Here is a 13659-nt window from a genome sequence, read left to right as displayed (position 1 = left end):
CAAAAGAATCTAGGTTAAATGCCAGCAGAAAGAATATAAATAATGTATTAGGGGCTATGGTAAGAAATCTAGGTGTGTCAGGTAAGAGAAATATTTAAAAGTTAAATTTGAGGTTAACTTTTTATATATTTCTTATTTATACAACCAACAACCAAGGTGTTTGTCTGTTTATGTTGGGGAGATAGGGGGGGAACATAAAAGAAGGGGTTGGATCACTCAAGAAGGTTGTGAGTCGTGGGTGTGGAATGGATGAATGCATGGGTCGAGCTCACTTAAAAAAAAAATTGTAGGCAGAAGGTGGCTGAACAATTAAACAGCTCATTATTACAAGTAGCTGGCAGAGAGAACCAATTCAGAAAACAGATTAAAGAAAAATCCAATAGCTATATACCCAATGCAGCAAGAAATATTGAATATTCCACACAAAGGGGATCAGAGGAAGTTGATGCAAGACCTAACATTATATAAAAGAGTGTCATTCACTTTTGGGGCAGTAGGTGGCAGCCTTAGGTGCATTGAAATTATAAGGCCTCTTCAATGGTGAAGCTGTATAGTTTGCAAACCCTGTCTCGCTGGATTGTTGGATGGTGGCTTGAGTGTTCTGCCTCTCATAGCGAAGATAGGGTTAGTTGATCTTTCTAAGTCCATGGCTTTAAGTTTATAACCTGCTTTCATGAATAGCTGGTTTGAACGGCTTGATGGTTATGAAGCTTCTTGGGTGGAGAGACAAGTTTACCCCCTTGCGGCGGGAGGTCACAGCTTTGGGCGTATGGAAAGGAAGAACAAGGGGTAATGGCCACGCTGATGGGAGGAGAATGCTTAAAGGGACATTAAACCCCCCAAAAAATATTTCATGATTCAGTTAGAGAATACAATTTTAAACAACTTTCCAATTTACTTCTATTATCTAATTTGCTTCATTTTCAGACCTACTTTCAATAGACCTGCTTGGGCCCCTAAAATAAACACAAACACTAATCACCACTTTGGGGATCGTGATCACCGCCAGTCACTGATGGCTCACTACTCAGATCGATCTATTAATGAGGATGTGAGATTAACCAATCATTATGAAATTTTGGGCAATTATAATTATCGTTCCCATAGCCCAAATGTGTTAGCTGACCATTCTACCTTTAGTTACCCTAATCAGCAAAATACCCATGATGATAATCTTTTTTTAGAACAAAGACCCAGGCAACAGTCCTGGACACAACGCAAAATAGCAAGTTATTTAGAACCCCTCACTATACCAAACCAGTCATCAAAAGAGAAAAGACCATACGTCGACGGCGGAGCAGAGGGAGGGGTACCGCCTCCAAAGAGGCAAGACTCCAAAGATTAAACCAAGGAATCTATAACTTATCGTCACATTATTTGGCAGACGATGAGGTAAGAGTATTAGGGAAGGGTCTATCTTTTAGTCCATCAAATTCACACAATCTTTTTAATCTGTTGATATTAACCATTTCACGCAAAAACTTACCATGCAAAAATATTTTGCTGAAAAGAAATTAAAGGAAACTTCTTATTGCGCTATTTTAACAGATACTATGGAAACTAGCGAGAACCCTAATCTAATTAGTTATGAAACAGATGGTCTGATTGAACATCTAAGTAATGGTTTTGTGCAAAGTAAATTTAGAAATAGATCAAACTTCAATCCAATTATCTCTAATAATACATATATTGAGATTTTTAAAGAACTGGTGATTGAAGAATTTAAATCTATCCCTAAAAATAATAAACACAGAAATCTATTCCCCAATGAAATAAGAGCACTCAACATCCTGAAAAATTACGCTCAACTGGTTATACGCCAGGCGGATAAAGGGGGTGGAATCGTCCTACATGATTATGGTGATTACCTTAAAGAAGCTAAAAAGATCTTGAGAGATCAATCTTATTATGTACTCCTGGGGGGTGATCCCACTGCCGAATATCTTAAAACCCTAACAGGACTTATAAATTTTTCATTTCACGAAGGAATAGTATCTAAACAGGAGAGAGAACTTTTAATTCCAAGGGATCCTGAATGTGCCTTCTATTATCACCTACCCAAGATCCATAAGGACTTGTTGAATCCACCTGGTAGGCCGATAATAGCGGACATAGGCAGTTTGACAGACAATGTTTCTGCTTATATTGACTTTTACCTACAAAAATATATGGTAGGATTAGAGTCTTACATTAGAGATTCCTCGAATCTTCTTAAGAAATTGGATAACATGGTAATTACAAGTAGTCCATTGTGGATTACCTGTGATGTAACATCCTTGTATTCCAATATCCTCCATCATCTGGGGATAGACGCTGTATCCCAGATTTTGGTATATTCCCCCCTTCAAAAGCAGTTTATTTTACAATTAATTTAATTTATTTTAAAACATAACTACTTTTTATTTCAAGATAATTTTTATTTACAAGTCAAGGGAACTGCCATGGGTACTAGGTTCACCCCTACTTTCGCGAATCTCTTTATGGGACACTTTGAACAACATTACATATATCAGATACACAGAGGGGATGGAAGATTCCTCACGGGAGGTGCGCTAGGGACCATACAGGAGATGCAATCGTGAACGGTGGAAGGCAGCTCTCTTATGAGATATCGATTCGCAGGAGATCTAGAAGAGAGAAATAGAGGCGCCGCATAGAGCAGTAAAATCTTAAACAGAGGTGGCAAAGGGAGACCCAAAGTCTCTAATGAATAGCCTCTCACCAGATGTTGCGGCATAACCGGAGTGCCAGACCAGACGGCATGGGACCTTCACAGTCGCCCGTAGGACAGAGTGGCAACGTCAAGGCACGTCCCAACAGAGCAGGTACCAGGGCTATCCAATCGGAGAAACCAAACAGCCAAATGTCAGCAGGTCTCAGATTCGTTAAAAGCACATAGGAGCACGGGTAGAAACAGCTGTGATTTTATGCTGAGAAACGCGTCGCTATTGACACTGTACAAAATAAAGATTGTACTTTTGCACTACCCTTGCTCCTATGTGCTTTTAACGAATCTGAGACCTGCTGACATTTGGCTGTTTGGTTTCTCCGATAGCCCTGGTACCTGCTCTGTTAGGACGTGCCTTGACGTTGCCACTCTGTCCTACGGGCGACTGTGAAGGTCCCGTGCCATCTGGTCTGGCACTCCAGTTGTGTCGCAACATCTGGTGAGAGGCTATTCATTAGAGACTTTGGGTCTCCCTTTGCCACCTCTGTTTAAGATTTTACTGCTCTATGTGGCGCCTCGATTACATATATCAATCTAGATTTGGGGCAAACCTGGTATTCTATGGTAGGTTCATTGACAACCTTATTTTTATTTGGGACGGCTCTAGAGAACTGGCTTGTGAATTTATTGACCATTTAAATAAGAACGATAGGGGTATCACCTTTACTAGTTCAATCCATGAACAAGAAATGTTTTTTTTTGGATTTACATCTAAGCTTTAATGACCAGGGGGGTATTGATAGTGCTACGCACTTCAAGGCAGTTGATTGCAATAGTTATTTGGAATATTCAAGCAACCACTATCTCCCCTGGAAACAAAATGTTCCATACGGTCAGTTTAAAAGAATAAGACGTAACTGCAGTTCTTTAAATCAATTTGACAAACAAAGTCTTATCTTAAAACAAAGATTTGAGGAAAAACATTATCCTCCGAAAATTATTGAGAGGGGCTACTTACAAGCAAGGGCAGAGAATAGAGACGAATACTTCAAAACCAAAAAGAAAGAAGATGTACTCCCTAATAAACCAACATTAAGATTACCCAATATAATTCTAACCATTTATTAATTCGCCAAATTCTTGACAAACATTGGAGGATACTCAAAAGGAACCACATTCTAAACGAATTAATAGGGAGAAGGCTACCGAAATGTTTAAAAGAGCACCTAACCTCAAAAACATTCTAGCACCAAGTAGAATTGTTAAAGAAGTCAAGAATACAAATCCAATCGGAAAAAATAAGGCCCAGAATCAAAACCAGATTCTGGTCTCTAGTATTCCTCGAGTGATACCCGGCAATAAGCCCAAAAGGGGAGCTTTTAAATGTAATATTAAGAACTGTAAAATGTGCCATTATATAGGCCATAAACAGAATAACTTTAAGTCTTTTGTGACTGGTAAAAGTTACCCCATTAGGGGTGTCTTGACATGTGCGTCACACTATGTGATTTATATGTTAACCTGCATTTGTGGGGTTAAATACATCGGTCTGAACACTCGCGCAGTATATTGAAAAACAAAAAATCACAGTGTCATCAAACATTGCCACAATAAACACAATGGGAATCCTGATTGCTATACCATTACTCCTGTTGAACACATACCTCCATCTTATCTATATAAAAGGTTTATGAGACTCCGACAGAGGGAGACATATTGGATACACAAATTGAAAACCCTTTCTCCCTTGGGTCTCAATATGAATATTGATTTGGCAGCCTTTTAGAAAGATAAAAAATAAATAAAAATAACCTGGTGACAAATACTCGTCACCACTCAAGGGGGCACAATAAAACAAAATTAGCCAAACTAAATATAAGATATAAAATATAAAATACGAATGAACAATAGAAAAGAACAATAGTAAGGCTTGGAATATACCAAATGTGGGAGGACAATTATGACACAAACAAGACTCTTTAACTTATCAGTCCATATGGATGATCAGTCGCTGTTAATGCTGTCCTTTCTTGGACCTGCAACCAGTTCTTTCTTGTCCTCCAGTGACGGCTGCTCCTTCCCAAACCGATATAATGGTGATACAGATCTGTGGGAATACACAAAACAGAAGGGCGCCTCCTAGTGTAATATAGTAGGAACTATATACAAAGGAACATGAAAATTCCTTTTGGAAAGATCAATAAGATTGTCCGATATTACCCTCCCTCTGCCGAACAAGTCCAATAGTCTGATTAAAAAATAACATATGTATTCACCTTACATTTTTTGCCGTATCAATTCTTATTACATTAGTATTTTTTATCAATTGTCACCATATTTGTTTTTGAGGATTATTATATAGGTTATTAATTTCTAATAATAGACTGCTATTATATATATATATATATATATATATATATATATATATATTCACATAGATTTGGGAAATTTGAGGTTATAAACTTTATATTTTAATTTAATTTTTTATACAGAGAATTATTATATATTTTTCTGATTTATTATATTGACTTTAGTAATGTATTAATTCTTGTCTAATTTTTATTATTATCTAGTATTCAGTATTCACAGGGTTATTGTCATATGGAATGTACATTAGATTGTGAGCCTCTGCATTATATTATTATTTTATTACATATTATTATATTATTGTGGTGGGTGGGGAGATTATAGTGTTATCGAGTCTATATATATATATATTTTTTATATTTGGGCAATTCATCTGGATAGCTATGGTTGATGATGTTGACAGATAGAGTTTTTTCCTTAATCAAATTAGCGGACTGTTATACATTTCTTTTCGGCTAGATCAGCTAAAGATCTTTTTTAATACTTAATCTTTAATTTTTCATTTGTTTAAAGTGAAAATTATGCATTGTGCCCCTCTTAGCCGAATATTGCGATACGATCAACTGTAATATTGTTTACTTTCTCTGGGGTAGCGATTGGTCTGAATTCTTTCTTTACGTATGGGCGTGATGTTCGCCTTGAGCTGTATTGGTTATGACCACGCAGCCATCATAGTATCTAATGATTGGTTATGTGCCTCGGAGGGTAACAGTGGGTGAGATAAGTTCACTGGAGTATACTCTCTGAATCTTAAATCGTGTCTATATGTTCGAACTTGTTGGCGCATGATGCATTATTTTGCAATTGATTATGTTATTGGATCTAATGGGAAGATACTGGTATGTCACACACAATTGTGTGATTGGTTCCCATGTCGGCCTCCGGGTCTAATAGGATGTCGTATATCGGTAGGTGGGTGTATTTTTTGAATACAGATTGGCTATCATCATTTCACCTCTCACTACGATTGCGGGTTCAGTGGTATATGGATGCCGAATGGGAAACCAATGAAGTGTGACTTCTCATGGGTGTGTCAATATACACATGTGCGATTGGTCAGTTAGTTGTATATTTGGAGCAAGTTTTAATGAGCACATTATAGCCTGATGAAACAGCGGTCACGCTGAGAAACGCGTTGCTTTGTTCTCTATGCACTTTTTATATTGTTTTTAATAAAAGCCTTTTTATACACCTTGTTCCTGTTGAATATTGGATATTTGGGGTCAAGTCTAGTATCGGTGGATGTTTGAACCGAATTTGGTCTTCTATCCTTTTCCTGCAATCCTTGGGAGAACGTGTTCCTGTCTCACTCTGCATATACGAGTCAGCTGAGCGGCTCCAAAGTCTCAGTCTGCTGAATATTGCACTGGATGTGCACCTTGGTTTGTGAGTATATTTGAAATACATATACTTGCCTTCACTTTGGTCCCTCTGGTATCACACTAGGCGCCTCTATTTCTCATCCCATTTTTTAAGATTTGGTTCATGCTTTAGTTGGTGCCTGAAATGTCCCTCCCCAATGTAGGTAGGCCAGAACAGCTTTGAAACAATTAGTATCCTCTCCCTGAGCAGAGTTAAACTCTGCTGCAGATCTGGTGGCACTGATGACCTCTTGTGGTTCTGGGAAGTTAGCATCTCAATTACCACCATTCTAGTTTACTTGACGGTTTATAGTTAAATTATTCTGTTATAAATAAAGGTGACCACCAATGGTCTTATTTATCCCAAATATGGCTATGTGTGAGTTATTAAAATGGAGGGTATACGTTAACTGAGGTATCTCTTCAACTGGTAGTGACTTCAATAAGCCTTTAATCCCTTGTGATAGTAAAAAAGCCCTTAATGGGCTTTTAGCATCCTAAGTGTTAAGGCTGGGAGGGATTGATATAGGAGAAGATGGAGTAGCTAGATGATGCAACAATATTGAAATTATAAGGCCTCTTCAATGGTCCCTGATATAAAGCTGTGAAGTTTGCCAACCCTGTCTCCCTGGATTGTTGGATGGTGGCTTGAGTGTTCTGCCTCTCATAGCGGAGATAGGGTTAGTTGATCTTTCTAAGTCCATGGCTTTTAGTTTATAACCTGCTTTCATGAATAGTTGGTTTGAACGGCTTGGTGGTTATGAAGATTCTTAGGTGGAGAGTCAAGTTTACCCCCTTGCGGAGGGAGGTCACGGCTTTGGGTGTATGGAAAGGAAGAACAAGGGGTGATGAGAGGAGGAGAATGCTTAAAGGGACATTAAACCCCCCCAAAAATATTTAATGATTCAGTTAGAGAATACAATTTTAAACAACTTTCCAATTTACTTCTATTATCTAATTTGCTTCATTTTCAGATATCCTTTGTTGAAGAAATAGCAATGCACATGGGTGAGCCAATCACATGAGGCATCTATGTGCCGCCACCAATCAGCAGCTACTGAGCCTATCTAGATATCTAGATATGCTTTTCAGCAAAGGATATCAAGATAATGAAGGATATTAGATAATAGAAGTAAATTAGAAAGATTTTTAAAATTGCATGCCTTTTCTAAATCATGAAAGAAAAAATATGGATTAATGTCCCTTTAAGGTGGTGCCTGAAGTGCTCCTTTTTTATGTAGATAGGTTTGATGAGCCGCTGAACTCTTGTGATTCTGGGTAATTAGCATCTCAAATGCTGCCATTCTAGTTTATTTGTTGTTTTATGGTTATTATAACTATTATAAATTATTATATACCTACAGTCATTGGCTCACCCATGTGTTCAGTTAGTAACCAGTACTGCATTGCTGCTCCTTCAACAAATGATGCAAAAACAATGAAGCAAATTTGATAAAAGAAGTAAACTGGAAAGTAGTTTAAAAACATAAATGATTCCTTCATTCATTACTGTTGGGAATTCAGAACCTGGCCAACAGGAGGAGGCAAAGACACCCCAGCCAAAGGCTTAAATACCCCCCCCCCCCCCACTTCCCTCATCCCCCAGTCATTCTGCCGAGGGAACAAGGAACAGTAGGAGAAACATCAGGGTATAAATGGTGCCGGAAGATTAATTAAATTTAGGTCCGCCCATCGGAGATACGGGCGGGAGCCGTGGACTCACCTCCCCTCAATGGAAATGAAATAATCAGGTAAGCATACTTTATATTTTCCATCTAAAGGGGAAGAGAGTCCACGGCTTCATTCATTACTATTGGGAACATATACCCAAGCTCTAGAGGACACTGAATGAAACTGGGAGGGTAAAAGGCGGACCCTAATCTGAGGGCTCCACAGCCTGCAAAACCTTTCTCCCAGACACAGCATCCGCAGAAGCAAATACGTCAAATTTGTACATTTTGTAAAAGGAGAAATTAACCCAAATGGTACAGCACTAACTACCCTTCTGCCTTCTTCTCCTCTAGCACAACAAACAAACACAATGGAGTCGGTATCTTATTCAAACGCACTACCCCTTTCAACCTCCTTCATGAAGAAAAAGATCCTGACGGACGCTTTCTAATCTTAGTAACTACTATCCACAACAGACCAGTAACTCTAGCAAACATGTTCTTCCCTAACACTGGGCAAAATAAATGTATCACTAACTTGTATAACAAACTATTAGAACTTCAGCAAGGGGTCCTGATTAGAGGGGGCAACTTTAACCTCCCTCTAGACTCACACCTCGATACCTTTAAAGGTACTACCTCTGTCCCTAAAAAGATAATAAAACAATGCAATCATACATTAGAAAGATTAGCTGTAGAACATATATGGCGCATTTTTAATCTAGTAGCAATAACAGATTTAGAATGGTAGGATAATCCTTGCAAAAGTCACATCGATTTACTCCAATGTGTCCCACTGCCACTTATTCATTCACTCACTCCCCAGACAGTTATCCCTGGAACTTAATTCAATACCAAGGATGGTACTCTTGGTACTTGTTTACCGTGTTCCGGATGCCGTTCTCTAATACATGTCCTTATTCGCTTGAGTGCTACGGTGCAGAGGGGCTCCGTATCCTTGTGGTCTGCAAACAGTTGCTTCTCCCTCTCACCCTTCTCAGCAATCAACAATCAGTACGCGGCAATCCGGACTCCTAGGCGCTCCAATGACGTCACTTTTAGGGGGAGAAGTGTAACCTTGTAGCAGGGCAGGGTGGCGGTCCGCTGTAAGGAGGTGTGGATCGACTGGAAAATAATACACTGAAGAAGAAATGTAATCCACACCTTCCAGTTAGTAAAAAAGCTAAATTTTATTGATATCCTTTTAAAACGACGAAGGAAGCTCCAATGCAATCACAGAGTGGGCGCAGCACTTGGCATTTTTAATCCACCTAAACAGGATTATATCTTCTTCTTTCACCCCCACAACTCTTATTCCAGACTCGACTATTTTTTCTCAGACCAATCCACCCTAGCCCTGGTGTCAAACATCACAATTTTACCTATAACATGGTCAGACCATGCACCCGTTGCCTGTCACCTTAACTGGCCCTCAGCCCCTGACAGTCCATTCCTCTGAAAATTAGACAATTTTTTGCTCTCAGACCCGCTTATAAAAATAGATGTAGAAAAGCACTCTTAGAATACCTTGCCCTTAACAACGACCTTGACTTACAACAACACACAATCTGGGAAGCACACACATGTGTAATAAGTGGCTTACTTATAAACAAAAGGCTAAACAGGCTAAACAAGCAATAATCAAATACACCTCCTTACTGGAGACTCTCCACACTCTGGAACAGCAGCATAAAAAAATCCCTGTCAAACATTATCAACCTAACCCAATTGCTTCAAGCTAGAACTGATATCAATAATTTGCTCTCCTTAGAACACCAAAAAACAGCTATAAAACTACTCCAAAAGTATTACGTACACGGAGACAAACCAGGCAAACTTCTTGCCAGTGCACTCAATAAGAAACAACTACAAACACACATTAACTAACACAATACAGGACAAGCATGACAACACCCATGCGGATAGCCCCAACAAAGCCAAGGTCTTCCGTGACTACTACCACGGACTATACAACCTACAAACTACCACACACTTCTCAAGAAACACTACCGAACAACCCCCAACCCCCGGACAGTATCTCTTCATACCTTGAGAGCATAAATCTTCCAGTCCTAGATGACTCTGAGGGGTCAATTTATCAAGCTCCATACAGAGCTTGATGCCCTGTGTTTCCGGCGAGCCTCTAAAGACCGCTGCTCCATAACTTGTCCAACTGCTCTGAGGCCATGGACAGAAATCAACCCGATCGAGTTGATTGACACCCCCTGCTAGCGGCCGATTGGCCGCGAATCTGCAGGGGGTGGCATTGCACCAGCAGTTCACAAGAACTGCTGGTGCAATGATAAATGCAGACAGCGTATGCCGTCAGCATTTATCAATGTGCAGTGGACATGATATGCTACATCGTATCATGTCCGTCCGCACTTTAATAAGTTGACCCCTGAATCTGAGGAAATTGACACCCCTATATCCACCAAGGAAATACAATGGTATGTGTGTGTATATGTTGTGTGTTTATATATGTTGTGTGTGTATATATGTTGTGTGTGTGTGTGTGTGTGTATATGTTGTGTATTTGTGTGTGTATATGTTGTGTGTGTGTATATGTTGTATGCATGTGTGTATATGTTGTGTGTGTGTGTATATGTTGTGTGTGTATATGTTATGTTGTGTGTGAGTATATGTGTTGTGTATGTATATGTTGTGTGGGTATATGGTGTGTGTGTATTTGTGTTTGTGGGTATATGTTGTGTGTGTATGTATATGGTGTGTGTGTGTGTGTGTGTGTATATATGGTGTGTGCATATATGTTGTGCGTGTATATGTTGTGTTTGAGTATATATGTTGTGTATGTATATGGTGTGTGTGGGTATATGGTGTGTGGGTGTATGTGTGTGTATGTATATGGTGTGTGTGTATATGTTGTGTGTGTATATTTTGTGTGTGTATATGTTGTGTGTGTATATTTTGTGTGTGTATATGTTGTGTGTGAGTATATAAGTAGTGTATGTATATGGTATGTGTGGGTATATGGTGTGTGTGTGTATTTGTGTGTGTGGGTATATGTGTATATGTGTGTGTGTATATGGTGTGTGTGTATATGTTTTTTGTGTATGTTGTGTGTGTGTGTGTGTATGTGTGTATTGTGTGTGTGTGTACACATGTTGTGTGTGTATATGTATATGTGTGTGTAGAGATCACAGAAGCTGAAACTTTACAAAATAAGTTAATTGGATATGCACAGTATTGGAAAAATGGGTGTGTGGACCCTTACCAAACCTTTTTCAGAATACTGTGAATATCTCTAACTCGTTTGGGAAAAGCTTCAGCCTTTGTCATGTATAACAGAATTTTTTTTAAATGGGTGTGTATTATATTTGTTCTTCCAGGGTTTTTTTTTTTTTTTAAGATCTGTTTACTGGAATCAACACTGAGGTTGTAATAAATAAATAAATAAATAATATACAGTGTGTATATATATAGTATCCAAAGTAGGAACCACAAAAGCGCTCAGAGTCCTTATATAAAAGTAAAAAACTGTCTTTATTAGTACATTTAAAAGCAAAAAAGGTGTCCTAAATAGGACTAATCCAAGTGGTATTTTGCAGGCGCACAGAGAGCATACATGTTTCGTGCTTAGATAGCACTTGTTCACTGCTTACCTGTGCACCTGCAAAGGCCTGCCTTTTAATCACAGAATTTAAAGTGATACATCACATAGTATTTGACAACCTTAAACTATATTGCATATGCCTGTCTAATAAGAAAAAATCACACAGATAGATATGAACAGAAACAAATGAATAATATATATTATTACATTATTATTAGATTTTGTTAGATTTAAAACAAATTGTATATGTAATTAATCATTATTGTTTTAAGAAAATTTGAGATGGATGCAGATGTTAAAATTAGAATTTAACTAATGACTAATACTGTTATTTAGAAATGATAGTATACACAGATGTTCTAATCATTATACTAGTTTTTTTAGATAGATAATAGACTATATCTTACTGATGTAATATGATAGAGATTTATACAAATAAATCTAAGTCTCACCTTTTGTTTATACCAGAAGGGTAGCTAGTTTGTAAAGTTAGTATCCAAAAAATCTCCCTCTTGTCCAGGATCATTTCCCTATTTCCTCCTCTACTCCACACTGGTACAAAATCTATGCCCTGCACCATTAGGGCATTAACATCTGCATTATGATTTTGCTTAAAGTGTCTCGCTACTGGTGTGTCTGAGCTTTCATCCTCAATGCTACGAAGGTGTTCAAGAAATCTCTCTTTGAGTGGCCTAGTAGTTTTTCCTGTATATTGCTTAAAACAGATTTTACATGTTAATAAATATATTACATGTGTAGTCGAGCAGTTAATAGCATATTTAATTTTATGTTGTTTATTGGTTATCGTTGATAGACATTCATCTCCTTCTTTGACAAAGTTACATGTCCTACATATAGGCCTCCTACACTTGAAAAACCCTTTTAATTCTGAAGGTGACAAGTAATTTGACAAAGTTTTACCTCTTTTGGATATATAATTACAGCCTCCCTGCATAATTTCCTTGAGTATGGGATCAGAGTATAGTATTGGTATGGAATTACGTACTATGTTGCAGATGTTATTGTATTCCAAACTATAGTTGGTAATAAATTTGAGTTTATTATGATATTTGTCAGTATTTTTCTTTTTATTAGTGTTTAGAAGTTGCTCTCTAGGTATATTGTCCACGTTGTTTTTTTGCTTTAATTAATACCTCATCTTTAAAACCTCTGTCTTTCAATCTTTCTAGAGTAATCATAGCATGTTTTTGGTACTCTTTTTCATCAGTGCAGTTACGTTTTAGTCTAATTAGCTCCCCTTTAGGGATAGCTTCAATAACATGTTTAGGGTGACAAGAATCATATTTTAAAGTGGTATTTCCTGCAGTTGGTTTCCTAAATAGGGTGGTATTTATATTGTTTGTATTCTCATCAATATAAATATTGAGATCTAAAAAACTAACATTGGTAGTGCTGTAATTGCTTGTAAATTTAATACCACATTCATTATTGTTAAGGTATTGACAAAAAATTTTGACCTCTGAATCATCTCCATCAAATACAAACAATAAATCATCTATGTATCTAAAAAATGATACAATGTGTTGTTTGTATGGATTTCTATCTCCAAAAACGTGGAACAGCTCCCACCAACCCATAAAAAGGTTGGCGTACGAGGGGGCAAACTTATCGCTGGCATTGATTCATTGAATGAGTCACTCTCAGAGCTAGTTGATTCCTTCCTGCAACCGTTGGTAAGAAATTTACCTAGTTACATTCAGGATACTACAGCCTTATTAAAAAAACTACATAATACACATTGGAAATCATCCTACAAATTAGTTGTTGCAGACGTATCATCTTTGTATACCTCAATATTACATGAAAAAGGCTTAACAGCAATAGAATTTTTTTTGGATAATTATAGTAATTATGAAGCAGCAACAAAAGTTTTTCTCATGAGTGCTATAGAGTATCTGCTTACACACAATTTTTTCAAATTTGGTAGCAATTTCTATCTCCAGAAGCGTGGAACAGCTATGGGGGCCAAGTTTGCCCCCTCGTACGCCAACCTTTTTA

The sequence above is a fragment of the Bombina bombina genome, chromosome 3, assembly GCF_027579735.1.
Source record: "Bombina bombina isolate aBomBom1 chromosome 3, aBomBom1.pri, whole genome shotgun sequence".
NCBI lineage: Eukaryota > Metazoa > Chordata > Amphibia > Anura > Bombinatoridae > Bombina > Bombina bombina.
Note: the sequence above shows the minus strand (reverse complement) of the source record.